Consider the following 27,649-nt stretch of genomic DNA (forward strand, 5'->3'; position numbering starts at 1 on the left):
GATGGACAAAATTAAAATTCACAGAACACCAGGTTATAGTCCAACAGGTTTATTTGGAAGCACTAGCGCTGCTGCTGCTGCATCAGGTGGTTGTGTGTTTTTAACTTTGTCCCTCATGTAACTTATGAACAGCAACAAAAGCCACGAAGCAGTGCGCATGCTCCAGCCAACAATGGCCACAGGATGATTGATGTCAGCGGTGGACCAATGGAAGGACAGGGACGGGGCTGGAGGACCTGGCTGGGCAGTTGGCCCTCCGACCAATCAGAGTGAATGAGAGGCGGGACTTGATTATACCACGTGACCATCGCGGACAGCGCGGCTGTGCGGGCGGAGAGCTGTCGGTAAGGAAAGAAATAAACAGCAGCAAGCGGGAGGGAAATGGTGTTGGTCCGGGCTGAGAGGTTTTACAAACATTTGGTGCACATCGGAAAATACAAATTTGAAACTTACAGTCTCGTTTTTGCAGTCAACGGGAAAATACCTCATCTCGCGATTGACTCGTGTAAGTGCCGCCATCTTTATTCGGGGCAATGATTCACTGGACACGTGCAGCCGCCATCTTTGTAGGGGGCAAAGTTCAGAGGGGAGTATGTGCAGCTCTCCCTGATAGAGAGTCATGGGGCAGGATTTACACAGAGCACATTCACACCCAGGGAAATGGATTTTTGTTTTTCTCAGGATTTGTTTCGTCATTGATGTAAATGATTTGGATGTGAATAGAGGCGGTACAGTTAGTAAGTTTGCAGGTGACACCAAAATTGTTGGTGTTGTGGTCAGTGATAAAGGTTGTCTCAGAATACAATGGGATATTGATCAGATGGGCCAATGGGCTGGGGAGTGGCAGATAGGGTTTAATTTAGATAAATGTGAGGTGCAGCATTTTAGAAAAGCAAATCCGAGCAGGACTCACACACTGAATTGTAAGGTCTTGGAGAGTCTTGCTGAACAAAGAGACCTTGGAATGCAGGTTCACAGTTCCTTGAAAGTAGAGTCACAGGTAGATAGGACAGTGAAGATGGCATTTGGTATGCATCCCTTTATTGGTCAGAGTGTTGAGTAAAGGAGTTGGACAGGACATTGGTTAGGACACTTTTGGAATATTGTGTGCAATTCTGGTCTCCCTATTATCAGAAGGAGGCACTGAAACTTGAAAGGTTTGAGAATTGATTTCAAGGATGTTGCCAGGGTTGGAGGATTTGAGTTGCAGGGAGAGGCATAATAGGCTGGGGCCATTTTCCCTGGAGTGTGATGTTGAAGAGGTTTCTCTAATCTTGAGGGTCATGGATAGCGTAAATAGACAAGGTGTTTAGCCTGGGGTGGTAGAGCCCAGAACTAGAGGATATAGGTTTAGGGTGTGAGGGGGAAATTCAACTGTAGCCTAAAAATTGTAACATTTCAAAGGCATTTGAATAGGAAGGGTTCAGAGGGATGCCGGCCAAGTGCTGGCAAATGGGAATAGATTAGGTTAGAATATCTGGTTGGCATAGATGGGTTGGACTGAAGAGTCTGTTTCGGTGCTAGACATCTCTGACTGTGGGATCATAAAAGTGAACACTGCTCTGATTCACCTCTGAGCTCCTTGATGTCCACTTGTTCATTATCTAGCTTCCTCAGTCTGAGTGTATTTTTGCTTTGTTTAGTAATTTACTATTTTGTTCACAGACCTTTTCTGTAAATGAATTGTCCACTGCTGCCCGGCTCCTAACCATATTACAGAGGAGGTAGTACTGGATGTCTTAAATCGTAGCAAGGTGGATAAATTCCTGGGACCTGTTAAGGTGTATCCCAGACATTTGTGGAAAGCTAGGAAAGTGATGGCAGTGCCCCTCCCTGAGATATTTATATCATCATTGGTGACAGGTGAGGTGCTGGAAGACATGTGCTATTATTTAAAAAGGTGGTAAGGAAAGGCCAGGGAACAAGAGAACAGTGAGCTGAAGTCAGTGGCAGGCAAGTTGTTGGAAGGGATTCTGAGGGACAGGATTTATATGTATTGGGAAAGACGAGGAATGATTAGGGGTAGTTAACATGGCTTTGTGTGTGGGAAATTATTTCTCTCTCTAACTTGATTGAGTTTTTTTGAAGACCTGACAAAGATGAAGGCAGACTGTGGACGTTGTCTATATGGACACTGAATGATGTTCCACAAAGCAGACTGGTTAGCAAGGTTAGATAACATAAAATGTTGGGAGAACTAGCCATTTGGATACAAAACTGACTTGAAGGTAGGAGACAGAGGGTGGTGAAAGAGGGTTGCTTTGTGGGCTGGAGGCCTGTGACCAGCAGTGTGCTGCAGGAATGGACATTGGGTCCTTAAATAATTGACTTGGATGTGAATATGAGATATAGTCAATGGGTTTACAGAAGACACCAAAATTGGAGGTGTAGTGGACAGTGAAGAAGGTTAGTTCTGAGTGCAACAGGATCTTGATCAGATGGGCCATTGGGGCGAGGAATGGCAGACTGTGAGTTCAATTTAGACAAAAGTAAGCTGTTGGATTTTGGAAAGGCAAATCAGGGCAGGACTTAGACATTTGATGGTAAAGTCCTTGGGAATGTTGCTGAACATAGAGACCATGGAGTGCAGGTTCATTGTTCCTTGAAAGTAGAGTCACAGATAGGCAGACTAGTGAAGGTAGTGTTTGGTATGCTTATGTTTATTGGTCAATGCATTGAGTACAGAAGCTGGGACGTCAAGTTGAGGCTGGACAGGACATTGATTAATCCATTGCAGGAATTCTGTTTTAAGTTCGAAATTCCCTGTTCTGGAAAGAATGTTGTGAATCTTGAAAGTGTTCAGACAAGATTTACAAGGACTTTGCTAGGGTTGGAGGATTTGGGCTACAGGGAGAGGCTGAATAGGCCAGGGTTAATTTCCCTGGAGATTCACAGACTGAGAGGTGACTTCATGGAGATTTATAAAGTCATGAGGGGCATGGATAAGGTGAACAGCCAGGGTCTTTCTCCCCACCCCACCCCCCCCTCCCCAGGTTAGGTGGGTTCAAAACAAGATCACATGCGCTTGCGTTGAGAGGGCAAAGATTTAAAACGGATCTAAGGGGCAAAGTTTTCAAGCTGTGTGTGGTGTGTGTGTGGAATGAGCTGCCAGATGATGTACTGGAGGCTGATACAATTACAACATTTGAAAGGCATCTGATTGGGTACATGAATAAGAAGGGTTTCAAATGCTACGGACCAATTGCTGGCAAATGGGGCTCCATTTGTTGAGGATTCCTGGTTGGCATGGACAAATTGGACCAAAGGTCTGTTTCTGTGCTGTACATCTCTATGACCCCAATAAATGAAGATAAGATGTGTTCCTCTTTTGTGGAGAGCTAGCAGAAGCACAGATAATTGTTCTTGGAGCTGAGAAGGTTAAGCAGTGATTTTGACCCAGTACAAATTTGTTTCTAGGATATTTTCATTTCCAGAGAGAGGGGAATTGTTAACAATGTCACAATTTTAGTAACTATTTTCAGGTAATTCGCAAATAATATGTGGATATGTGAACATTATTTTATTCAGTATGTTCTGAGCATCTGGAACAGTCTGAATGGCAGCTGGACACAGACTCAGCAGTTATTCAAACAGATTTGGAATTTTACATTTTAAGGGAAGATTTGGGGGGCCATGGGCAAATGGGAAGGGAATTGGGACAGATTTGCAGCATCTCCAGAGGGAGAGAGTACAGCCCCAATGGGCTGAATAGCCCCCAGCCCCTGTGCTCTGTGATACTGCCCCATTGACTGTGAATGTTGAAGCTCATCCCAAGGCAGAGAGAGAGAGGGAGGATCCCACCACTCGCCTCACAAATAGGCCCCGGATGATTGATGTCAGCGCAGGCCAATAGGACGAGAGGGCAGTACTGGAGGACCAGGTTGTCCAACCAATCGGAGTGAATGAGGGCAGCCTCAAGGCTGGAACTAAAGAAAGGCACATATCGCAGAGATTTGAGAAACTGGAGGACACGAGATAGGGAGCGTTCTGTGGCTGGTGAGGAATTATATAAATAAGGAAGAGTTGTGAGGCTGGATGAGGTGACAGTAATCGGGAGAGTTGTGAGGATGGAGGAATTTAGAGTTAGTGAGGATTAGAGTCATAATGTTATACAGCAAGGAAACAGGCCCTGTGGTCAAACCAGTCCATGCCGACCATAATTCCAAACTGAACTAATTGTACCTGCCTCCGCTTGGTCCACATCCATCCAAATATTTCCTATTTCTGTACTTATCTGAATGTCTTTTAAATATTGTAATTGTATTCACAGCCACCACTTCCTCTGGAAGTTCATTCCACATATTTTTTTTGAAACCCTAATGTCTTTTCTCAAACCTTTCTCATCTCTTCTCAAAATGAACGCACCCGAGTTTTGAATCCCCCTCTCCCCGGCCATTCACATTATCTACACTCTTTCTGATTTTATGAACCTCTGATAAGGTCACCCCTCAACCTTCTGCACTCCATTGAGCCTATCCAGCCTCTCCTTATAATACAATCCCTCCATTTGTGGCAACATGCTGTTAAATCTCTTCTGAACCTGCTCCAATTTAATAATATCCTTCCTATAACAGCACAACCAGAACTGGACAGAGTATTCCAGAAGATGCCTCCCCAACGTCCTGTACATCCTCAACATAACGTCCCAACTCCTGTACCAAGGTTTAAACAGTGAAGGCAAGCATGCTAAATACCTTCTTAACCATCTACATGTGACACAGACTTCAAAGTTATGAAGCCCTCGGTCTCTTTGTTCCCATATCACTACTCAGGGCCCTATTTTTATTGAGTTTAAGTCCTGCCCTCGTTTGTTTTGTCAGGATGTTATATTTTGCATTTTTTCCAATCCAAACAATATTTGAGTATAAAGGCAGTAGGAGTATAATTAAGAGGGAGATCAGGAGGCAAAAAAGGGACGTGAGATAGCTTTGGTGAATGGGGTTAAGGATAATGCAAAGGGCTTTTGTAAATACATGAAGAACAAAAGGCTAACTAGGGAGAAAATAGAGACCCGCAAAGATCAGCAAGGCAGCCATTGTGTGGAGCTGCAGGCGATGGGCGAGATAGGAAACCAGTATTTTGCACCAGTGTTTATTGTGAATAAGTACATGGGAGATATAGAATGTGGGGAAATAAATGGTGACATCCTGAAAAATGTCCATATTACAGAGGAGGAGGAGATGCTGGATGAGTGGCTAAGGAGCTGGTGCAGGGGAAAAGGAAACACATTTTTTTTGGATCATTGTGATCTCCTCTGGAGTAGAGTTGACCTGCATAAGAAGGATGGATTGTACCTGAATTGGAAGGTGTCTAATATCCAGGCAGGGAGATTTGTTAGTGATACTCGGGAGGCATTAAACCAGTGAGGGAGTGGGTGTAAACACAAGAAGATAGTGAGAAAAGAGGTTTTTCTGAGGCTGGTGCAGGTAAGGGCAAGGCACAGAATGAAGTCGGACTGAGCATTTGCGCTGCATTTACTTCAATGCAAGAGGCCTGACAGGGAAGGCAGATGAGCTCATGGTATGGTTTTGAACATGGGACTGGGATATTATCGCAATTACAGAGGCATCACTCAGGGATGGATAGGATTGGCAGCTTAATGTTCCACAGTATAGATGCTATAGGAAGAATAGAAAGCGGGACGAGAGGAGGGGGAGTGGCATTTTTGATTCGGGATAGCATTATGTTTTTGCTTACAGAGGATATTCCTGGGAGCACGCTCAGTGAAGTTCTTTAGGTGGAACTGGGAAATAAGAAAGGGATGATCACCTTATTGGGGTATTCTGCATGGGTTTCGTCTGGGTCCTCTGGTTTCCTCCCACAGTCCAAAGATGTGCAGGTTTGGTGGATTATCCAGGCTGAATTGCCCACAGTGTTCAGGGATGTGCAGGTTGGGTGGATTGTCCAGGCTGAATTGCCCATAATGTTCAGGGATGTGTAGGTTGGGTGGCCCTGGGAAATGCAATGTTACAGAGGGAGGTTAGGAGGCTCTCAGGGTCAGTATCAATGTGATGGGCTGAATGACCTACTTTCACACTGTTGGGATTCTCTGGTAATTCTACTAGTTTTAAAATAGTTACAGAAAATAATAGACCAGATCTACAAGATAAGGCTCTGAATTGGACAAAGGCCAATTTTGATGGCACAAGGCAAGAACTTTCATCTTGGCCCCTCCAGCCTGCTCTGCCATTCAGTAAGATCAGGGCTGATCTTTTCATGGCCTCAGCTCCACATTCCTGCTCTCCCACCATAACCCTTAATTCCTTTCCTGTTCACAAATCTACATTTTGCTTTAAAGGCATTCAAGTTGATAACGTCAAATGCTGCACTCGGCAGGGAATTCCACAGATTCACAACCCTTTAGCTGAAGCAGTTCCTCCTGAACTCAGTCCTAAATCTGCTCCCCTTATTTTGAGGTAATGCTCTGTAGTCTGACCCGCCCCCAGTGGAAATAGCCTCCCTGCTCCTGTCTTATCTACTCCCTTCATAATTTTACATTTTTGTATCCAACCTCCCATTCTTCTAAATGACAATGAGTATAGAACATGTTTTCTCAATCTCTCCACATACACCAACCCTCTCAACTCCCAACTCAAACTAATGACCCTCCTCTGTACTCCCTCCAGTGCCAGTACATCCTTGCTAATGTAAGGGGACCAAACCTGTACACAGTACTCCAGGTGTGGCCTCCCCAGCCCCCTGTACAGCTGCAGCATAACCATCCCTCTAGCAATGAAGGACAATATTCCCTTCACTGCCTTAATTACCTGCTGTACCTGCAAACCAGCTTCCTGTGATTCATACACAAGGACACCCAGCTCCCTCTGCACAGCAGCCTGCTGCATGTTTTCACCATTTCATCATCCAGTTTGTTGTTAGTCCTTCCAAAATGGATGACCTCAACATTGAACTCCATCTGCCAGATCCTTACCCACTCACGTAACCTCTCTGTATCCTTGTGCAGACTTAGTGGTCTCTGCAGACATTGCTTTACTCATCTTTGTATCAAATGTGAACTCTGATGCCGTACACTTGGTCCTCAACTCCAAAACATCTGTGTAAATTGCAAACAGTTGTAGTGCCAACACTAATTCAAACACCCATTTATCCCCATTCTGTATTATGTTGGTGAACCGATCCTGTATCAATGATAATTACCCATAATGCTGTGCATCTTTACCTTATACAGCAGCCTTTTCTGTGGCAACTTATCGAATACCTTCTGGAAATCCAGGTACACCACCTCCACCGAATCTGCCTTGTCCAACGCACTCGTTGTATCCTCAAATAATTCCAGTAAATGTGTTAGACATGACCTGCCTTTCATGAATCCATGCTATGTCGGCTAAATGAGACAATTTCTACCCAGATATCTCACCACTACTTCCTTGAGAGATTCAAGCATTTTCTCCACTACAGAAGTTAAGCTAACGGGCCCTTTTTGAAAAATAGTGGCACCACATTTGCAGCTTCCACTCTGTCAAAACCATCCCAGAATCCAACAAATTTTAGTGAATTATCACGAGTTTATTTGTTAATCTTTCTTTCCCCCCCCCCCCCCCCCAGCCTCCATCTCCTTTAGTCCCTGGGATGCAATCCATCAGGGCCAGGAGACCCAGCTACCTTGAGGCTGTTATCTTTCCCAACATTACCTCTTTACTGGGAATGATTGTTTCTCTGTCCTCATCTGCCATTGCCTCCATAGGCCTGTGACAATGAGAGTATATAGACAGTATGTTCCTGTTAAGGCCAAGGCTGGTAGATGTAGAGAATGCTGCCTGTCGAAAGAAATTGAGGCCCTGGTCAAGAAAATGAAGGAGGCATATGGGAGGTACAGAGAGCTGGGTTTGTGAGAATCCCGAGAGGAGTATAGGGGCAGGAGGAGTATACTCGAGGTAAACCAGGAGGGCAAAAAGGGGGCACAAGATAGCTTTAGGAAATGGGTTTAAGGCGAATCCGAAGTGATTGTACAAATACACTAAGGACTAACGAGAACAGGTACCCACAAACATCAAGGCTGTCTGTGGAACCGCAGGAGGTGAGAGAGGTTCTGTATGAGCGGAAAGGTTTAACAAACACAACGTGCACATCGGAAAACACACATTTGAACGTCCCAGTCTCGTGTTTTCAGTAAACGGGGAATTGCCTCAGTGTGGCTGCGGGCATTGTTGAGCGTCACCATCTTTATTTGGGGCAAGAATTCACTGGACATGTGTGGAGCCACCAGCTTTGTAGGGGGCAAGGTGCAGCCAGGCGCATGTGCAGCCTTTCTCTGGTACAGAGTCGTTGGGCAGGATTTACACAGAGCACATTCTAACTCAGAGAAATGGATGTTTATTTCTAGATTTGTTTCATCATTCATTTAAATGATTTGGTATCGTAAATGAGTTGGCAGGTCATACAAAATTGGAGGTAATGTGGATAATGAAGAAGGTTACGTCAGATTACAATGAGATATTGATGAGACGGGGTATAATTTAGATAAATGTGAGGTGCTGCATTTTGGAAAAGTAAAACAAGGCAGGACTTATACACTGAATGGCAAGGCCCTGGAGACGTTTACAGAAAAAAGAAACCTTGGTCTGCAGGATCATAGTCCTTGCAAGTCAAGTTGCAGGTAGATAGGATGATGAAGAAGGTGTTTAATATATATTCCTTTATTGGTTAGAGCATTGAGTATAGGATGTGGGAGGTCATGTCCTGTACAGCAACATTTGTTAAGCCACTTTTGGAATATTTTGTGCAATTCTGGCCTGCCTCCTATCAGAAGGGTGCTGTGAAACTTGAAATGTTCCAAAAAAGACTTCCAAGGATGTTGTTAGGGTTTGAGATTGAGCTACACGTTGAGGCATAAAAGGCTGGGGCTGTTTTCCCTGGAGTGCCATAAATTGAGCGGTGATGTTATGGAGATTTATACTATTATGAGGGGCATGAATGGAGTAAATGAACAAGGTGTTTTCCCTGGAGTGGTGGTGTCCAGAAGTAGAGGGCATTGCTTTAGGGTGAACGGATAAAATTTCAAAGGGACCTAAAGGACAACTCTTTCATGCAGTGGGTGGAATGAGCTGCCAGAGGAAGTGGTGGAGGCTAGTACAATTAAAACTTGTTAAAGGCATCTAAGTAGACACATGATATGATTAGGAAGCGTTTACAGGGATATGGGCCAAGTGCTGGCAAATGGGAATAGATTAGGTTCGGATACCTGTTGGCTTGGATGAGTTAGACCGAAGGGTCTGTGTCAATGCAATACATTTCTGACTGTAGGATCATAACAGCTTATTCTGCTCTACTTCATCTCTGGGCTCCCTCATGACCACTTTGTCAATATCTAACTTCCTCAGTCTCGAACAATGGGTGTGTTTTACTATTACTTTTACAGACATTTTTGTAAATTAATTTTTCACTGCCGCCCAGCCCCTGACCATGTGCTGCTGCTTAATTTTTTTCTGGAAAATCTTTGACAGTCAAGAATTCTTATTTCCAAATAAGCAAGTGTATTTTCCTTCCATTTCTGCCTATAAATTCTGCATCATCTTCGTTCCCTGTAATCCGTTTTCCACTCCCTGAAACATCATGTGTATTTCTCCTTCCACAGATACCCGTGATTAATGCCAAAGCCCTGTTGCCTGGGGAGAGGGTGATGTTTGACTTTCTTGTACAGCTGCAGTTTGTGTGGTGAAGGTGCTCCCACAATGGGGTTGGGTAAGAGACATTACAGATTATTCATTACAGCAACAGTGATGATGTGAAGATAATGTCCAAATCAGGAACAGTTTGTAGTTTTATTATCCTGCTTATAATTTCACAAAAATATTATTGGGAACTTTAGACATCAGGCCAGAGAAGGATGATATTAGGTCAAGTGACAAAAAAGCATTGCCAAATAAGCAGGTTTTGAGGAATGTCTTAAAGGAGGAAAGCAGACCTGTGAGGTTTTGGCTGTGAATTTCAGACCTTGTTGCTTTGGTAACTATAAAAGCAGCCACACAGGTGAGGTAATGAATTAACAGATCATTGGGAGTCTCGAACAGAATGGGTTGTCGAGTTCTCAAAGGGTGTGTGATGCGGCGAGCTAGGGATGGTCACACCCAGGAATTATATCAAGGGTGAGAATTTTAAATTGAGGGATGTGGGCCGGATACTGGCAGGTGAGACGAGATTGGGTTGGGATATCTGGTCGGCATGGACGGGTTGGGATTGAAGGGTCTGTTTCCATGCTGTACATCTCCGAAGCTCTATGTTGTTGATTATGAATAGGAGCTTTTTGATGGAACAACATGTTTTGGTACAAGGGAGTACTTAGGCAGCAGAGATTTAGTTTTCTTGAGATTACAGGGAGGTTGAATGTGGGAAGCTGGCCAGGAGTGTGTTTGGATAATGAAGTCTGGAGATAACACAAGGTGGATGAGAGTGTATGAGCTGATGCAAGGTTAGAACCAGCTAGAAATAGTGGTCTTGGAGTGGGACTGGGCTGTCCCCCTCACCTCACCTCTGGGATTCAGCTGGTTGTCAGGTTGTGAATCAGGGCAGTACCACAATCGGGAGCTGAGTGGCCCTGGTGGAGACTAAAATGAGTGTCGCTGAGCTGGCTGTTGCTGAGCAGCTGCTGCTTGGTAGCCCTGTTGATGACATTTTCCATCACTTTACTGCTGATCGAGTGTGGACTGACGGAGGGAAATTGCCTGGGTTGGATTGCCCTGTGTTTTTGTGTTGAACGTCCATGGGCAATGTTTCACATTGTCAGTAGATGCCAGCGCTGGAGCGGTACTTGGCTTGGTGGGTGGCAAGTTCTGGAGCACAAGCCATCAGTATTGTTGCCGACAGTGCCGATAGTCTTTGCACTACTTAACCATTTCTTGATGTTATTCAAACTGAATAGAACTGGCTTAAAACTCACATCTGTGATGTTGGAAACCACTGGAGAAGGCTGAGATGGATCATCCCACTTTGCACTTTTGGCTGCAGATTGCTGCAAATGCTGTTATCTTATCTGGTACATGGATGTGTGAGGCTCCTCCATCAGTAAGGGTGGGGATATCTGTGATGCTTCCTCCAGTGAGTTGTTTTATTGTCCATCACTGCTCACAACTGGGTGTGGCAGAACTGCAGAGCTCTGATCTGACCCATTTGTTGTGGGATCGTTTAGCTCTGTTGCTTGCTGCTGATGCTGTTTGAAATGCAGATGGTCCTGTTTGGTAGCTTCACCAGGTTGGCACTTCATTTTTAGGTATGCCTGGTGTTGCTCTTGGCATGCCCTCCTTTTACTGTCCATTGTCATGGGCGATAGCCAGACTTACAAACCCATGAGATTACAGATTGTGCTGTAGTACTGTTCTGCTGCTGTTGATGTATCTCCGAGATATCCAGTTTGAGATCCTACATCTCTTCAAAGTCTGTCTCATTTAGAACGGTGATCGTGTCACTCAACGCGATGGAGGTTTTTCTCAACTTTAAGCCAAAACTTGTGACTCCAAAAGGAATGTGTGATGGTCGATCTTACCGATACTGTCATGGACAGATGTATCTGCTCCTGGTCAGTTCATAACAATGAGATCAAGTATGTTTTTCCCTCTTGTTGGTTCCCTTACCACCCACTGCAGACTCAGTTGAGCAGCGATATCCTTTAGGACCTGACCAGCTCAGTCAGTAATTCTGCTGCAGAGCTAGTCTCGATTGTGGATATTGAAATCCTGTCCCCCAAGTCCGTTTGACACCATTTTACTTCCTCAGTGCTTCCTCCAAATGTTGTTCAACATGTAGGAGAAGTGATTCATCAGCCAAGGGAGGATGGTACGTGGTAATCAGCAGGAGCCATGAGATTTCCTGGTGTCCGGAGTCAATGATGAGGACTCCGAGGGCAAATCCTCCCTGTCTGTGCCACTACCTCTATCTGGTCTGTCCTGCTGGTGGGACAGGATATATCCAGAGATTTCAGGAGAAAATGAAGACTGCAGATACTGGAGATCAGAGTCGAGAGTGTGGTGCTGGAAAAGCACAGCAGGTCAGGCTGATGAAGGGCTTAGGCTCGAAACGTCGATTCTCCTGCTCCTCGGATGCTGCCTGACCTGTTGTGCTTTTCCATCACCACACTCTCAATATCTAGGGATGGTGATGGTGGTGTCTGGTCATCCTCTGTAAGAGGGCTCCTGAAGAAGGGCTCATGCCTGAAACGTTGATTTTCCTGTTCCTCGGATGCTGCCTGACCTGCTGCGCTTTTCCAGGAACACATTTTCAGCATTGTCTGTAAGGGTTGATTTCATGAGTATGAGTATGTCAGTCAGTTCCTTGATTGGTCTGTGAGACAGCTCTACACATTTTGACACCAAACTCCAGATGTTAGTCTGGAGGACATTGCACCATCGAGTGGGCTGATTCTGTGGTTGTATTTTCTGGTGCCCTGTTAGATACCGAGTGGTCCATCCAGTTTCATTCCTTTGTTGAGACTTTGCAGTGATTAATACAGTGAGTAGCTGGCTGGGCCACTGTCGGGTTGGCAGGATTTTTTTCGCCATTGACAATGGTTCCATGGAGATCAGGAGATTCCTAATTCCACTTATTTTTTTTCTTGAATTCAGATTCCACCGTCTGCCAAGTTGGGATTCGAACTAGGACTTCAGTCGTTTATTTTAATATTTTGGATAAAAGTTAAATACATTAGGTTTGTTCACTCACTTTAAATATCACTTACCCAGGTTTTGTTTCTTTGTGAAACACTGTCCATCATCCTGTCTCCTCCATCCTTCTCTCCAACAACAAGAGTTTGGAGCACATGGAGTTTCTCTGTCACTAAGACTGAGATAATCCGATTTGTAGCTTCCCTCCCTCCCACTAGCCCGCCGAGCCAAACTGCCTCACGAAGTGTTCCCGGTTTTTGTCCAAATTTTCGCCAATCTCCTGTCAAGCCGTATCAGAGCTCATCTTGACCCTTTCCCCTAATCTCACTGAACCATAGAGTTTCCACCTCTCTTTTCTTCTCCTCCTCCTCATCAGTCTCCCTCACCGATTCACAGATATTGTTCCTTGTTCTGTCTTTTCTGGTTATGTCCTTCTCTCTCGTTCTGTGAAAAACTTATATTTGACCTCACAGTTGTTGGAAAATCCTGCTCCATCTCCACTGTCCCTTTGCTTTCTGAATTCCTTGCATTTGCTGTCCCTCATGGATCAATCCTTGAGGTGACATAGTGCATTTGCACAATGTTAGGTTTCACATGTACACTGACAATGCCCAGCTCTCCCTCCCCATCATCCCTCGCCATTACTCCACTGTTACTCAGTTATCAAACTGCTTACCACATTCCCACTACTCGATTAGGTGCAGTTTCCTCCAATGAAACATTGTCATGGTTAAACCCGTTGCCTTACAAATTCCTTTCCCTTACTGCTGAGCCCCTCCCTCTCACTGGGAACGATGCAGCAGAACTACACTCTTCACAATATTACAGTTGTTTCTGACGTGAAACTGACCTTCTGATCAGACATCTACACAATCCCAAACACCAGGAATTCTAATTTCTTAAACGTTGTTTGTATCCTCCTCACTCCAGCTCCATTGCTACTGAAACCCCTTACCCGTGTCTGTGTTGCATTAAACTTGATGAATCCGAAACAGAACCCTTGATTATGTGACTGACTCAGAATCTGGTTTCAGACTCCCCTCTCAGTATTTACCCTCAGACACATCAGTATTTATTCTGTCAAACCCCTGAAGGATCTGGTGGTGGGGTCTGATTGTAGCTGGTGGAAATGGTAGGGGATGATGTGTTGTATCTGGGTGGAAATGGCAGGGGATGATGTGTTGTATCTGGGTGGAAGGTAAGGACTTGGGGGTGGAGGGGGTGTTCTATCCTTGTTGCAGTTGAAGGTGTGGGTTTCAAAGGCAGAGGTGCAGGAAGTGGAGGAGATCTAGTGGATGGTATTGACCACATGGGAGGGGAAATTGCAGTCCTTGTAATATGGGGCCATTTGGTATGTTGTGGCCTCACTGGAACACTGCAGTAAGCATGAGACAGAGATGGTGGCCAGGGAACGGCTCGTGTGTTAACGTGACAGGCAGCTGGAAGCTCGGGGTCTGTTTTTGCAGCAGAACGTAGATCATCAGCTGCCATTTCCGCCACCTCCACTGAGATGCTGCCAGACACTGGTTCCTGTCCCCTCCATTAACAGCTATGCACCCTCACAGCCAGATCGTAATCCACTCCTTTATCTTTCCAAATGTTCCAGTTTCTCTTTTGGTGTTCTGTCCCTGTCTATTATTTACTCTTTAACCCCTAACTCCTGCAGGACAAAGATCTGCAGGTTAGTTGAATTGGCCAAGCTAAATTTCCCATAATGCTCAGGGATGTGTAGGTGAGGTGCATTAGTCAGGAGAAATATACAGTCATAGGGTAGGGGAATGAGTCTGGGTGGGATACCATTCGGAGGGACGCTGTGGACTTTTGGGGCCGAGAGGCCTGTTTCCACGCTGTCAGGATTCTAATTTTCCCAGCTCCCATCGGTTCTGAGGAAGGGCCACTGGACAGATTCCTGTTCCCAGATGCTGCCAGACCTGCTGAGCTTTCCCAGCACCTCCTGCTTGTTGTTCCTGATTGACACCATCTATCCACCTTCTGGGATTGATTCAGGCAGGGGGAGGATCCCACCACTGACCTCACAATGGGGTCCAGCTGATTGGTGGATGCTTCGGACCAATAGGAAAAGGTGGTGGGACTGGTGGACCAAGTGGAACCAGCTGGCCATCCAAATAATGGGAGTGAATGAGGGGCGTGGCCAGTGGGATGACACGTCACCAATAACACCGCCTGTGCAGTGTCACGTGACTGTCGTTGGTGAATGTGGGAGAGGCAAACAGGGAAGGGGAGAATGCCTTGGAGATGGAGATAATGAGTCACTTTAGACTGGGAAGTTTTAATTACACTCTGTGCGGGTCGTTAATCTGAATTAGAAACTCTTTCCCGCGTTTGCAGCAGATGGGAAAATGGCTGCGGCCCTCAGGCGGTGATAGGTCCTGGGATATGGCCGCCATCTTTATTGGGGCCAAGGTACAGTGAGGGGCATGGACATGTCCCCTTCCTAGGATGGGGGAGGCATGTGATTTTAGGAGAGGCATTTACACATCAAGCACAAACCAAGAGAAAGGTATGTCTTTATATTCTGTTTTGTTTTGTCAATTTATTTCATAGGATAGTAAATCAGAATAATTGAGGTTGGGATCTCAAAAGCAAGTTTTTACAGTCAATGGAGTCATCAGGATCTGAATATCATTGGCATTTAACTGTGGAAGGAGAAAGGTTTGTCGTTCTGTTTGTGGGAAAATATCTCCAATATTTTTGTTAAGCAGAAAGATGTACAAATTCGTGGTTGGATCACCCTTTGGGTGTGTGCTCTGTTCTGGGCCCTGCAGCTGAGGAAGGAGATATTGGCCTGAGAGGGAGCACAGATTTATCCAAATTACACCTCGTCTCTTTGTAAGAACCCTCAGATTTAGACCCAGACACCCACTTCATGATGTTAACCCGTAAACTTCATATTTTCAATTACCTGTAAACTTCCCATTAAATGTCCTTTTGGATTCAAATTCCAGCACCTTTTCAGGTGGAATGTTCCAGCTTCTGACAACTGACTGTTCATTCAGAAACTGCTGAGGTACATGTTGACTCTGGGGTTACAAAGGGCTGAATTGAAAGATGAGATGCTGTCCCTGAGCTCCCATTGAGATACACTGGAACAGTACAGGAGGCTGAGGGCAGTGTAGGTGTGAGCAGACAATGACAATGACAGGGCTGCACTGAGAGGGCTGCTTGGCTCAATGAGAGTGTTTTGGAGTTGGGTGTAAACAGAGGGAGGTGGGACGGGGAGAAGGTGAAGCTGAAACTCCGTTTTAGTTCAGGCCGTTCAGAAATTCCCATGGTCCCAATGGGAACAGCCAGTTTGTAAGTGATACCTGCGGAGTGTTTGTTAACAGTTTTTAAAGTCGTTTTCCTGAGGGCAGTTGAGAGTTAACCACATTGCTGTGGGTCTGGAGTCACATGTAGGCCAGACCAGGTGAGGATGGCAGTTTCCTTCCCTGCAGGACATGAGTGAACCAGATGGGTTTTCTAACAATTGACAATAGTTTCATGGTCATCATTCGCCTTTTCACTCTAGATTGTATTGAATTCCGATGCCGTCATCAGCCATGTTGGGATTCTAACCCTAATCCTCGGAACATTGCACATATCACTCATCTGGCAGGAATACCATTAAGCCATTGCCTCCCTTTTTAGCAATGTTTAAAAGAAAGTTCCATCATTCTACGCATACAATGTGAGATAAAATACTGCGGTGTCCATGTGTCAGCCTCTCCAAAAGGTCAATCAACGGAAATTTGTTTGGGGGTGAAATATTTCACTTTTTTTGTGGGGGGGGGTGGGTGGTGTTTATTAAACAAAAACGAATCCAAATAAAAATCTGATGCCACAGACGTGTAATTTCTGAAGCCTGGTGAAGCCGGAGGGGGATTACAGAGACAGGGAGGGTGTGGGGCTGGAGGGGATTACAGAGACAGGGAGGGTGGTGAAGCCGGAGGGGGATTACAGAGACAGGGAGGGTTGTGGGGCTGGAGGGGGATTACAGAGACAGGGAGGGTGGTGAAGCCGGAGGGGGATTACAGAGACAGGGAGGGTGGTGAAGCCGGAGGGGGATTACAGAGACAGGGAGGGTGATGAAGCCAGAGAGGGATTACAGAGACAGGAGGGTGGTGAAGCCGGAGGGGGATTACAGAGACAGGGAGGGTGATGAAGCCAGAGAGGGATTACAGAGACAGGGAGGGTTGTGGGGCCAGAGGGGGACTGTTGTCCAAACATCACTGTGTGTACATGGACTGCAGCATTTCAGGGAGGCGGTTAACCACCACTTTCTCCAAGACAAGTAAAGGTGGCCAATAAATACTGGTCTGGGCAGCAAAGGCATCCCCCAGTGAATAAAACCAAGCAGTGACCTCTCTGAGCTGACTTGCTGTGAAGTTAAAAACCTCTCTGGAAATGGAGTGGGCAGAGAAGAGAAACAGTGACATTTCCCAGCTGCCCTCAGAGAGACCTCACCCTTGGAAGTACTCAGAGCCGGGGATCAGCTCAGTGAGTTTCAGTCTCTTCAAACATCAATCTTAGTCAGTTTTATTTTATTAAATCTACAATAGTGAGTAAAGTGAGGATTTCTTTTTAATGTCTTACGGTCTCTTGATTAAATGTTTAAGATATAAAACATAAGTTATTCTCGGGCAGTATTTTTCGAGCAGTAAGACTGTGCCTTTGTCTTGGTCTGTAGATTATTAAGGCAGAGTGATGGCCTGTTGTAGAGTGGCGTGCTGTTCCTGTCGGATGTGGGAGATTAGGGAGAGTTTCAATGATCCTGATGATTATGTCTGCAGGAAGTGTGATTACAAATCCTATTGGATCACATGGATTGGTGGAGGAGTGATTAAAGGCAGTGAGGAATTGACAGGAGCCGGGGAGTGTGATAGGCGGCAGTCTCCGGATACTGCAGATACAGTCAGGTAGGTGGGTTACCTCCAGAAAAGCTAGGAGGGGTAGGTAGGTACTGCAGGAGTCTCCTGTGGCTATCCCCATCTCAGACAAGTGTACTGTTTTGGAAAATGTAGGTGGTAATAGACTTTCAGGGGAAAGTAGCACTGACAGCCAAGTTACTGGTACTGAGACTGGCTTCTAACATAATGTGAGGTATATCCAGTTCCACACGATCGATGGTGATAGGGGACTCTCTAGTCAGGGGCACAGTCTGCCATTTCTGCACCTGACAGTGAGACATCAGAATGGGGTGGTGCTGCCCTGGTGCCAGTGTCAAGGATGTCTCACAGAGGGAGCAGAATATTCTCAAAAGGGAAAATAACCAGTGGGAGGACATTGTACATTGGTACCAATGGCATAGGAAGGGGAAAGCATGGGGTCCTGACGAGCAGGGAGATTTGCTAGTGCCACTCGGGAGGCATTAAACCAGTGAGGGAGTCGGGGTAATCCTAAAGAGATAGTGAGAAAAGAGGTGAGTCTGAGGCTGGTACTGTTCACCGGTCAGACTGTCAAGGCAGGCAAGAGCAAGCTACAGAATGAGGTGGGACGGACCAGTTGCACTGCATTTATTTCAGTGCAAGAGACCTGACAGGTCAGGCAGGTGGGCTCAGGGTATGGTTTTGAACATGTGACTGGGATATTACAGCAATTACAGAGGCAGCACTCAGGGATGGATAGGACTAGCAGCTTAATGTTCCAGGGTATAGATGCTATAGCAAGGATAGAAAGGGGCCAACAGAGCAGGGGGAGAGGTGTTTTTGATTAGGGATAACATTATGGCTGGGCTTCGGGAGGATATTCCTGGGAGTACCTCCAGGCAAGTTACTTGTGTGGTACTGAGAAATAAGAAAGGGATGACCATCTTACTGGGATTGTATTATAGACTCTCTCCCAATAGTCAGCGGGGAATTGAGACACAATTTTACCAGGAGACCTCAGTTATCTGTAAGAATAATATGGATGCAATGATAAGTGGTTTTAACTTAGCCTCGGAGTGCTGTAGTGTTAAGGGCTTGGATGGAAAGGTATTTGTTCAGTGTGTACGAGAACATTTCAGATTCAGTTTGTAGGATGTACCTACTAGAGAAGGAACAAAACCTGACCTGTTTCTTTATTCATTCACAGGATGAGGCTATCACTGGCTCGGCCAGCATTTATTGCTGCGTTTACCCAGAGGGCAGTTAAGAGTCAACCACGTTGCTATAGGTCTGGAGTCCCATGCAGACCAGACCAGGTAAGGATGGCATTTTCCTTCCCTAAAGGTCATGAGTGAACCACATGGGTTTTTTCAACAATTGACAATGGATTCCTTCTCGTCACGAGATTATTTTTTCCAGATATTTATTGAATTCACGTTCCAAAATCTGCCGTGATGGGATTCAAACCCAGGTCCCCAGAACGTTATCTGGGTCTCTGGATTAACTGTCTAGTGATAATTTCACTCCATCATCACTGCCTCTTAGGAAATGAGGCAGGGTGAGTGACTGAGGTATCAGTGGGGCAGCACATCAGCACCAAAGATCCCACAGTATTGTGGCTCAGTGGTTAGCGCTGCTTCCTCAGCAACAGAGACCTGGGTTTGATACCAGCCTCAGGCAACTGTCTGTGTTGGAGTTGGCACATTCTCCCCAGTGTTTGTGAGGGTTTCCTTCGGATATTCAAATTTACTCCTACAGTCCAAAGATGTGTAGGTTAGTTGGATGAACCATGTTAAATTTCCCATAGTGTCCAGATGCAGTATATGAGGTTTTGGGATGTGCAGACAAATCTCTGCCTGATGTGAAAAGATTGTTTTGAGGTCCTGGACAGAGCTCAGTGACGTGTGGCTGAACGTTTTACATTTCCCGTGGCGGTAAGGGAAGGTCAAAGGTGTGGAGCATGTGTTGGTGGGAGGGTGTGGACCTAACAAGGGAGGTGCAGAGGGAATGGTCTCTGTGGAACGCAGATAGCGGTGGGGAGGGAAATATGTCTGTGGTGGGGTCTGACTTTAGGTAGCAGAAATAAGAGGTTAATGCGCTGTATCTGGAGATTAGTGGGGTGGAAGATGAAGACCGCAGGGCTGTATTCTTTATTGTGGCTGGAGGGGTGGGGTAAAGGCGGAGGTGCGGGAAGTGGAGGGTATGTGTTGGAGGGCATTGTTGATCAAGTCGGAGGAAAGTTACGGTCCTTGAAGTAGGCCTTTCTGGGATGTCCTGGAATAGAATCCAAAGAGATTAAACGAATATATCACAGACAAAAGATTAACTGGACCAGAGAATAGGACCGCTTAAAGGTCAACAAGGCTGTCTATGGAATCACAGAGGGTGTGAAATATATGCAAATATTTCACGTCATTTTACTGGAGAAGTATATGGAAGCTCGAGAGTTTGGAGAAATAAACAGTGATAACTTGAAAAGTGTCCATGTTACAGAGGAGGTGGGACTGGATGTCTTATATCGCATCAAGGTGGATAAAGCCGTGGAACCTGATCAGGTGTATCCTGGAACTTTCCGGAAATCTAGGGAAGTGATTGTTGGGCCTCTCCTGTGATATTTGTATCGTTGATAGTGACAGGTGAGGTGGGTGCCATTATTTTAAAAAGGTGGTAAGGAGAGGCCATGGAACAAGAGAACAGTGAGCCTGAAGTCAGGCAGGCAAGTTGTTCGAATGGACAGGATATCCATCTATTTGGAAAGGTAAGGAATGATCAGGGAGAGTCACTGTGGCTTTGTACATGCACAATTGGGTCTCACTAACTTGAGTGAGTGTTTTGAAGTGACAAAGAAAATTGATTAAGCCAGGCAGTGAATGTTGTTTATATGGACATTCAACAAGGTTCCACAAAGCAGACTGGTTAGCAGGGTTAGATCACATGGAATGCAGGGAGAGCAAGCCATTACAAAACTACCTTGAATGTAGGAGACAGAGGATGATGATGGAGGGTTGCTTTGCGGACTGGAGGCCTGTGAGCAGCAGTGTGCTGCAGGGATGGATATTGGGCCCTTAAATAAATGACTTGGATGTGAATATATGAGATATGGGCAGTAGGTTTACAGAAGACACCAAAATTGGAGGTGTAGTGGACAGTGAAGAAGGTTAGTTCAGAATACAACAGGATCTTGATCAGATGGGCCATTGGAGCAAGGAATTGCAGACTGAGTTCAAATTAGATAAATGTGAGCTGTTATATTTTGGAAAGGCAAATCAGGGCAGGACTTATGCACTTAATGGTAAAGTCCTGGGGAACATTGCTGAACAAATGGACCTTGGAGTGCAGGTTCATAGTTCCCTGAAAGTAGAGTCACAGGTAGGCAGGGGAGTGAATGCAGCATTTGGTACGCTCCCCGTTATTGGTCTGTTGTGATGTCATATTGTAGCTGGACAGGGCACTGATGAAGGCCCTTCTGGAATTCTGTTTTCAGTTCCAATCTCCCTGTTCTTGGAATAATGTTGAGAAACTTGAAAGGGTTCAGAAAACATTTGCAAGGACTTTCCTGGGGTTGGACGATTTGAGCTATTGGGAAAGGCTGAATAGGCTGGGACTATTTTCCCTGGAGATTTGGAGGCTGAGAGGTGATCTTATAAAGTCATGAAGGGCATGGATAAGGTGAGCAGTCAGGGACTTTTTCCCAAGTTCGGTGGCTCCAGAACGAGAGGGTACAGGCTTAAGGTGAGAGGGAAAAGATTTAAAGGGGATTTAAGGGGTATCGTGTTTATGTTGAGGGCATTGCAAGTATGGAATGAGCTGCCAGAGGAAGGGGTGGAGGCTAGTACAATTGCAGCATTTAAAAGGCGTCTGACTGGGTACTTGAAGAGGGAGGTTTTAGAGGGATAAGGGTGAACCGCTGGCAAATGGGACTCCATTAACGCTCTCCGTTAATGGCCAATGCATTGAATACAGAAGCTGGGACGTCATATTGTGGCTGGACAGGACGTTGATTAAGCCACTTCTGGAATTCTGTTTTCAGTTTGAATTTCCCTGTTCTGGGAAGGATGTTGTGAAATTTGAAAAGGTTTGGACAAGATTTACAAAAACATTGCCAGGATTGGAGGATTTGGGCTACAGGGAGGGGCTGAAGGCTGGGGCTATTTTCTCTGGAGAGTCAAAGACTGAGAGGTGACTTCATTGAGATTTATAAAATCACGAGGCGCGTGGATAAGGTGAGCAGCTGGCATCCTTTTTCCTCAGGTTAGGTGGGTCCAAAACTAGAGCACATGGGTTTAAGTTGAGAGGGCAAGATTTAAAAGGGATCGAACTGGCAACATTTTCAAGCTGAGTGTGGTGTGTGTATGGGAGGGGCTACCAGATGAAGTAGTGGAGGCTGATAAAATCACAACATTTTTAAGGCTTCCAATTGGGTACATGAATAGGAAGGGTTTTGATGGATACAGGCCAATAGATGGTAAATGGGAATTCATTAGTTTAGGATTCCTTGTTGGCACAGACGAATTGGACTGGAGGTCTGTTTCTTTGATCTTAATAAATTAAGATGCATTCCTCTCTTTTGTGCAGAGCTAGCTGAAGCACAGATAATTATCCTTGGAGCTGAGAAGGTGAAGCAGTGATTTTGACCTGGTGCCGATTTTGTTCCAAGGTCTTGAATTTGCAAAGAGAGAGAGGAATTGTTAACCCTGTCACAATTTTTAGTAACTACTTTCAAGTAATTGGCAAATAATACAAGGTGAAAATGTGAACATTATTTTACTCAGTAAGTTCTGAGCATCTGGAACAGTCTGAACGACACAGATTCAGCAGGTATTTTGAAACAGACTTGGAATTTTACTTTTTAAGGAAAGATTTGGGGGTAGTTGGGACAGATTTGCACCATCTCCAGAGGGAGAGAGGACAGCTCTAATGGGCTGAATAGCCCCCAGCCCCTGTGCTCTGTGATACTGCCCATTCACTGTGAATGATGAAGCTCATCCCAGAGCAGAGAGAGGGAGGAGCTCACCTCTCAATCGGCGCCGGCTTGATTAACGGCAGCTCCAGACCAATAGGAGGAGAGCCTGTGTGGTCCTGCAGCCAATGGGAGTGAATGAGGGGTGTGTGGCCAGCAAGACGACACCTGTCCATGAGCTGTGCAGGTGCAGTGTCACTGGGTGGGGGTGGGAGAGACAGCAGAGACTGGGACAGAGGCTGCTGGACCTGAATTACAGACTCCCGGTAAATTAAATCCAAAAGAACTGCAGATGCTGTAAATCAGAAACAACAACCAGGAGGGTCTGGAGAAGCTCAGCAGGTCTGGCAGCATCTGTGACGAGAAATCAGAGTTAACGTTTACGATCCGGTGTCCCTTCCACAGAACAGATGTCACTGAGAAAAAAAAGTCCGTTTATGTGCAGAAGATAGTGTGGGGGGATGGGGGCAAGATAAAAGGAGTAAAGGTGGGGATAGAGTGAGAAGAGCGGTTGGATAAAGGAGTGGATAACGATCTGACTGGGGGAGGGTGATTAGCTGTTAATGGAGACTATTAGTGGCTAACCATAGGTAGTGTGTAATGACAGGCTGTGACATGAGGTGGCTACGACATGAGGTTGTTAACCTGTGGTTAGCCACTAACTGTCTCCATTGTAAGCTGTTGCCCACCTATATCACTGCACGATTGGAGCTGCTGAGGACACAAAACTTTGGAATATCCTCCCTAACACCCTCTGTCCGCCTTAAAGATGTATCTAAAAATCGTTCTCTTTAATCAACGTTTCCATCATCCGGAAGCATTTTAGGAGATTTGTCAATGTGAAAGGCTCCATACAATGCAGGTAGTTGTTGTTAATGTCTGACATCAGGAGAAACAGGGATGAGCCCTCTCTCTCTCTCTCTCATACCTGATGAACAGCAGCAAAAGCAGGAAGCACTGAGCATGCTCCAGCCAACAATGGGCCTCGGATTATTGATGTCAGCGCAGGACCAATAAGAGTCAGGGGGAACGAGGCTGGAGGACCAGGATGTGCCAGTTGGTCCTTCAACCAATCGGAGTGAATGAGGGGCGGGACAATACTCAACCACGTGATAAACCTCACTGACAGCACAGCGTTGTTGTGACCAAGGCATTGGAAATGTGTGAAGGTGCAGGGCAGGGGAAAGGAAAGACATAGACCAGAAAGAGAAGGAAATTTTCATGGTATGGGATGAAAGGTTTTACAGAACTTAGTGCACATTGTGAATCACAAATTTGAAAATCCCAAATTCTGCCCCGTTTTCCCTCCTTATAATGCATTTTGCACTCCCTGAAATAGCAACTGTGTTTCTCCCTCCACAGATCCCAGTGATCAGTGCCAAAGCCCCATTGCCTGTGGAGAGGGTGATGTTTGATTTCCCTGTCCAGCTGCAGTTCATGTGGTGAAGGTGCTCCCACAATGTGGTTGGGTAAGTGCTGTTATAGATTATACACTCAGCAATATTGAAGAGTTGACAATGTATGTGCAAATCAGCAACAGTTTGTTTTTTTTAATCATGTTTATAATTTCACAGAAATACTATTGAAAAATTCTGGCATAAGGCCACAGATTGAGATACTAGGTCAAGTGATCAAAAGCATTGCCAAATGAGCAGGTTTTCGAGAATACCTTAAAAGAGGAAAGCAGGTCTGAGAGGGTTCAGGTGGGAATTCCAGACAGTGTTGCCTTGGCAACAGTAGAAACAGCCAGACAGGTGAAGCAATGAATAAACACAAATGAGTTGTCAAGGTCTTGCAGGGTGTGTGGTGCAGGGAGACAGGGATGTTCACAGGGTGAGAATTTTAAATTGTTGCCTGTAAATAGGAGCCTTTCGATGGATCAACTTAGTTTTGGTACAAGTGAGCACTTGGGCAGGAGGGTTTAAGATACTCTTGAGATTACATGTAAGTTGAATGTGGGAGGCTGGCCAAGAGTGTTTGGATAATTAAGTCTGGAGATAAATACTCGTCCATCCCTGCATTCAGTAAATGAGCTGAGACTAGGGTGGAGTTGGGTGATGTCACCAATGAAGAAAGTGTGTTTTTGGAGTTGGGCTCTTCCTCCACATCACCCCCCACCTCCCTCCCCTCACCAAATCACAGGTATTGTTCCTTGTTCTGTCTGTCTGTCTTTTCTGGTTATGTCCTTCTCTCCCATTCTGCTACGAAGTAATATTTTGACCTCACCGTTGTTGGAAAAACCTACTCCATCCCCCACTCTCCCATTCCTTTCTAAATTCCTTGTATGTGGTGTCCCTCAAGGATCGATTCTTGGTCCCTCCTGTTTCTCACCTACATACTGTCAGGAGGTGACATCGTCCAAAAGCCCCGTCTGAGGGTTCACATGTACACTGACAATGCCTAGCTCTCCCTCCCCATCATCCCTCTCCATTACTCAGTTATCAAACTGCTCATCACACTCCCACTACGCGATTGGCTGCAATTTCCTGCAACGGAACATTGAAATGGTTAAACCCATTGCCTTCAGTTGCTATTACAAATTCCTTTCCCTTACTGCTGAGCCCCTCCCTCTCCCTGGGAACTGTCTGAGGCAGAACTACACTCTTCACAATATTGCTCTCATATCTGTAAACCCAAGGTGACCTTCTGATCAGGTATCTACACAATCACAAACACCAGGAATTCCAATCTCTAAAACGTTGCTTCCCCCCCCCCTTCACCCCAGCTCCATTGCTACTGAAACCCCTGACCCGTGTTGATGTTGCCTTAAACTTGACGAATCTAAAACAGAACCCTTGATTCCGTGACTATCCGAGTATCTGATTCCAGATCCCTCATGATGGGAAACATCCTCTCAGTATTTACCCTGTCAAACTCCTAAGAATCCTGCATGTTACAATGAGATCACCTCTCATTCTTCCCAAATCCAGTGAGTAGAGTCCCAACATTTTCAGCCTTTTCTTAAAAGATAATCCCTACAAGCCAGGGATCATCCCAGTTAATCTTTTCTGAAATGCCTCGGATGAAATTATGTATTCCCTTAAATAAAGGGACCAAAACTTCTGTCATTACTCCAGATGTGGTCTCACTCGCACTTTGTAAAGTTACTCTCAGGTATATACTCCAAACACTTACACTGAAAACTCCTTGTAATAAGAAACAACGTTCCATTCCCCATCCTGATTCCCTGTTGTAACTGTGTTTCCTACGCAATTACCCCTGGTCCCTTTGTGGTGCAGCTTTCGACAGTTTCCACCATTTACATAGCACTCTGTTCTTTTATTATCTCCTCCAAAATGAGCAACTTCACAATTTCCCAAATTATGCTCCATTTGCTAACTTGTTGCCCACTTCTCCAATGAATCCCTCTCTGTAAACTGTTTATAATCCTTTTGGAACTTTACCGTTCTGCCTTTTCTCAGAGATTTCCCCGCTCATTCTTCTAAACATTTCCTGGGAGCACTGGGCAGTGGGAAGCAGTTGTTACCTTTTCAGAGAGACTCTTTGGAATGACTGGGAGGAGCTTGCTGCTCATGGGTCAGAATGGAGACAACTTGCCCATCGAGCTGCATGAGCCTTTCACCCCCCCTGTCTAATTGATGAGGCACAGCAGCAGCACGGAAGGAAAGAAAAGGAAGCACATCCTGCTCTCCACATCGCACTGACTCTTGAAACATTGTGTCCCATGTGTCAAAGATCTGCCCTGTTCAGTCACATGAAGACCCAGTGTGGAAACTCACAGAAACCCATACAGATTTCCCCTGAACTAACTGCTGACCCCCACAAGGGGTAATGTGTCCAGTCATCCTGGGCCAGGAGGAGGGGGTGGTGAGAGTTTCTTAAATGAACTGACAGTGACAGTTTTATAAACGTGTATTACAGGTGGACATTCAGATGGTAATCTCAGTAATTGTAACGTCAAACTGTGACAAAATTACTCAATTCATCAGGAGCTGGATATTCACATTGTGTGTGAGTATTGTATTCCAGCTCATTCCCATTTGCTGCATAAATGTCCTCTTTTGAATCACCCCACACTCTCAGTAGATCTCCCCAAGTCTTCAATATGTGTCCTGTAATCCTTTTCTGATGAACTCATGAGTGTAAGGTGGATTATTCTAAATCTGTAAACCCCTCTGTCACAGGGCACCCCGCAATTTCCTCTGCTACAAGGAGAACAATCTGTTTCCCCAAACCCCTGATTCCCCAATGTCTGTTTGCTCCCTATAAGGCACACATCAGGATTGTGTTGGAACATTCTCCACTTGCCTGCATCAGTGCAGCCCCAACAATATTAAAGTGAACATCCTCCAGGACAAAGCACTGTGCCTGAGTGGTGTCCCATCCCCACCTTCAGCGTTCCCTCTCCCCATCCCCAGGGTACAGTGGCATCACTGTGTAAAAGGGAAAGCAGCATTGTCTCCCAGACCATAGGGCTGCTGTCTCATTAGGGAGAAATGTCTGGTGGTGGGTTTAACCTGAAGGTTACCACAGCCCAGGCAAGGGGAGAGGTTGAGAACAAGAGTCCATCTATTGTAGATGGATATTCTTGATATTTATTAACAGCACCCATGTCTCTGCAACTAAAATCCCCCATTCCTTGAACCATCCTGGTAAATCCTGTGCCCCCCCCTCAGGACCCTGCCATCCTTCCCAATGTGTGGGTGATCTCTGGTTTGCACAGACCCAGCTGCTCTGTGTTCCTGTGGGTGATGTCATCATCGAGCAACAGTTTGCATTGAACCTCACTGTCTGTAAGGGTGGGAGACACAGAAATCCCGGTAGCATTTGAGATGTATTTAGTGTGCACTTGCAATGCCATGATAGATGAGACTTTTCCACAATTATCGGAAAATAGATGAGGACAGTTAGGTGGTAGTTTTCTTTGTCACAGACCCGATGTACTACCAGAGCCTTTTTTCTGTTCTGTAGACCGCTAAGATGTTTATTATAGGAATATGACAGGCTCCATTGGACTTCAGGTCAGAAAGGGTGATAATAGAGTAGATGACAGATGATTGGCCGATGTTTTGGGAGGAAAAGGAGATTGAGAGGTTTAAGGAAGAATTCAGAAGCTCAGCACAGATCGGAAAGGGCCGTCATCAAGTGAGAAATAAACATTGGAATCCTGAAGGCTGGAAATAAAAAAGGCACATATAGCAGAGCTTTGAGAGACTGGAGGGGATTAGAGATAGGGAGAGTAATGAAGC

General features: G+C 45.6%; 1 long non-coding RNA gene across 1 annotated transcript; it reads left to right on the forward strand.

Moving 5' to 3' along the window:
• Nucleotides 1-320: 320 nt before the first annotated feature.
• On the forward strand, nt 321-26,397 carry LOC132814827 (uncharacterized). Its single transcript, XR_009644514.1, has 5 exons — nt 321-505; nt 9,596-9,702; nt 18,687-18,795; nt 23,802-23,908; nt 26,322-26,397. It is a non-coding gene; the product is annotated as an uncharacterized LOC132814827 (long non-coding RNA).
• Nucleotides 26,398-27,649: the final 1,252 nt, after the last annotated feature.

Source organism: Hemiscyllium ocellatum, unplaced genomic scaffold, assembly GCF_020745735.1.
Source record: "Hemiscyllium ocellatum isolate sHemOce1 unplaced genomic scaffold, sHemOce1.pat.X.cur. scaffold_949_pat_ctg1, whole genome shotgun sequence".
NCBI classification, from domain to species: Eukaryota; Metazoa; Chordata; class Chondrichthyes; order Orectolobiformes; family Hemiscylliidae; genus Hemiscyllium; species Hemiscyllium ocellatum.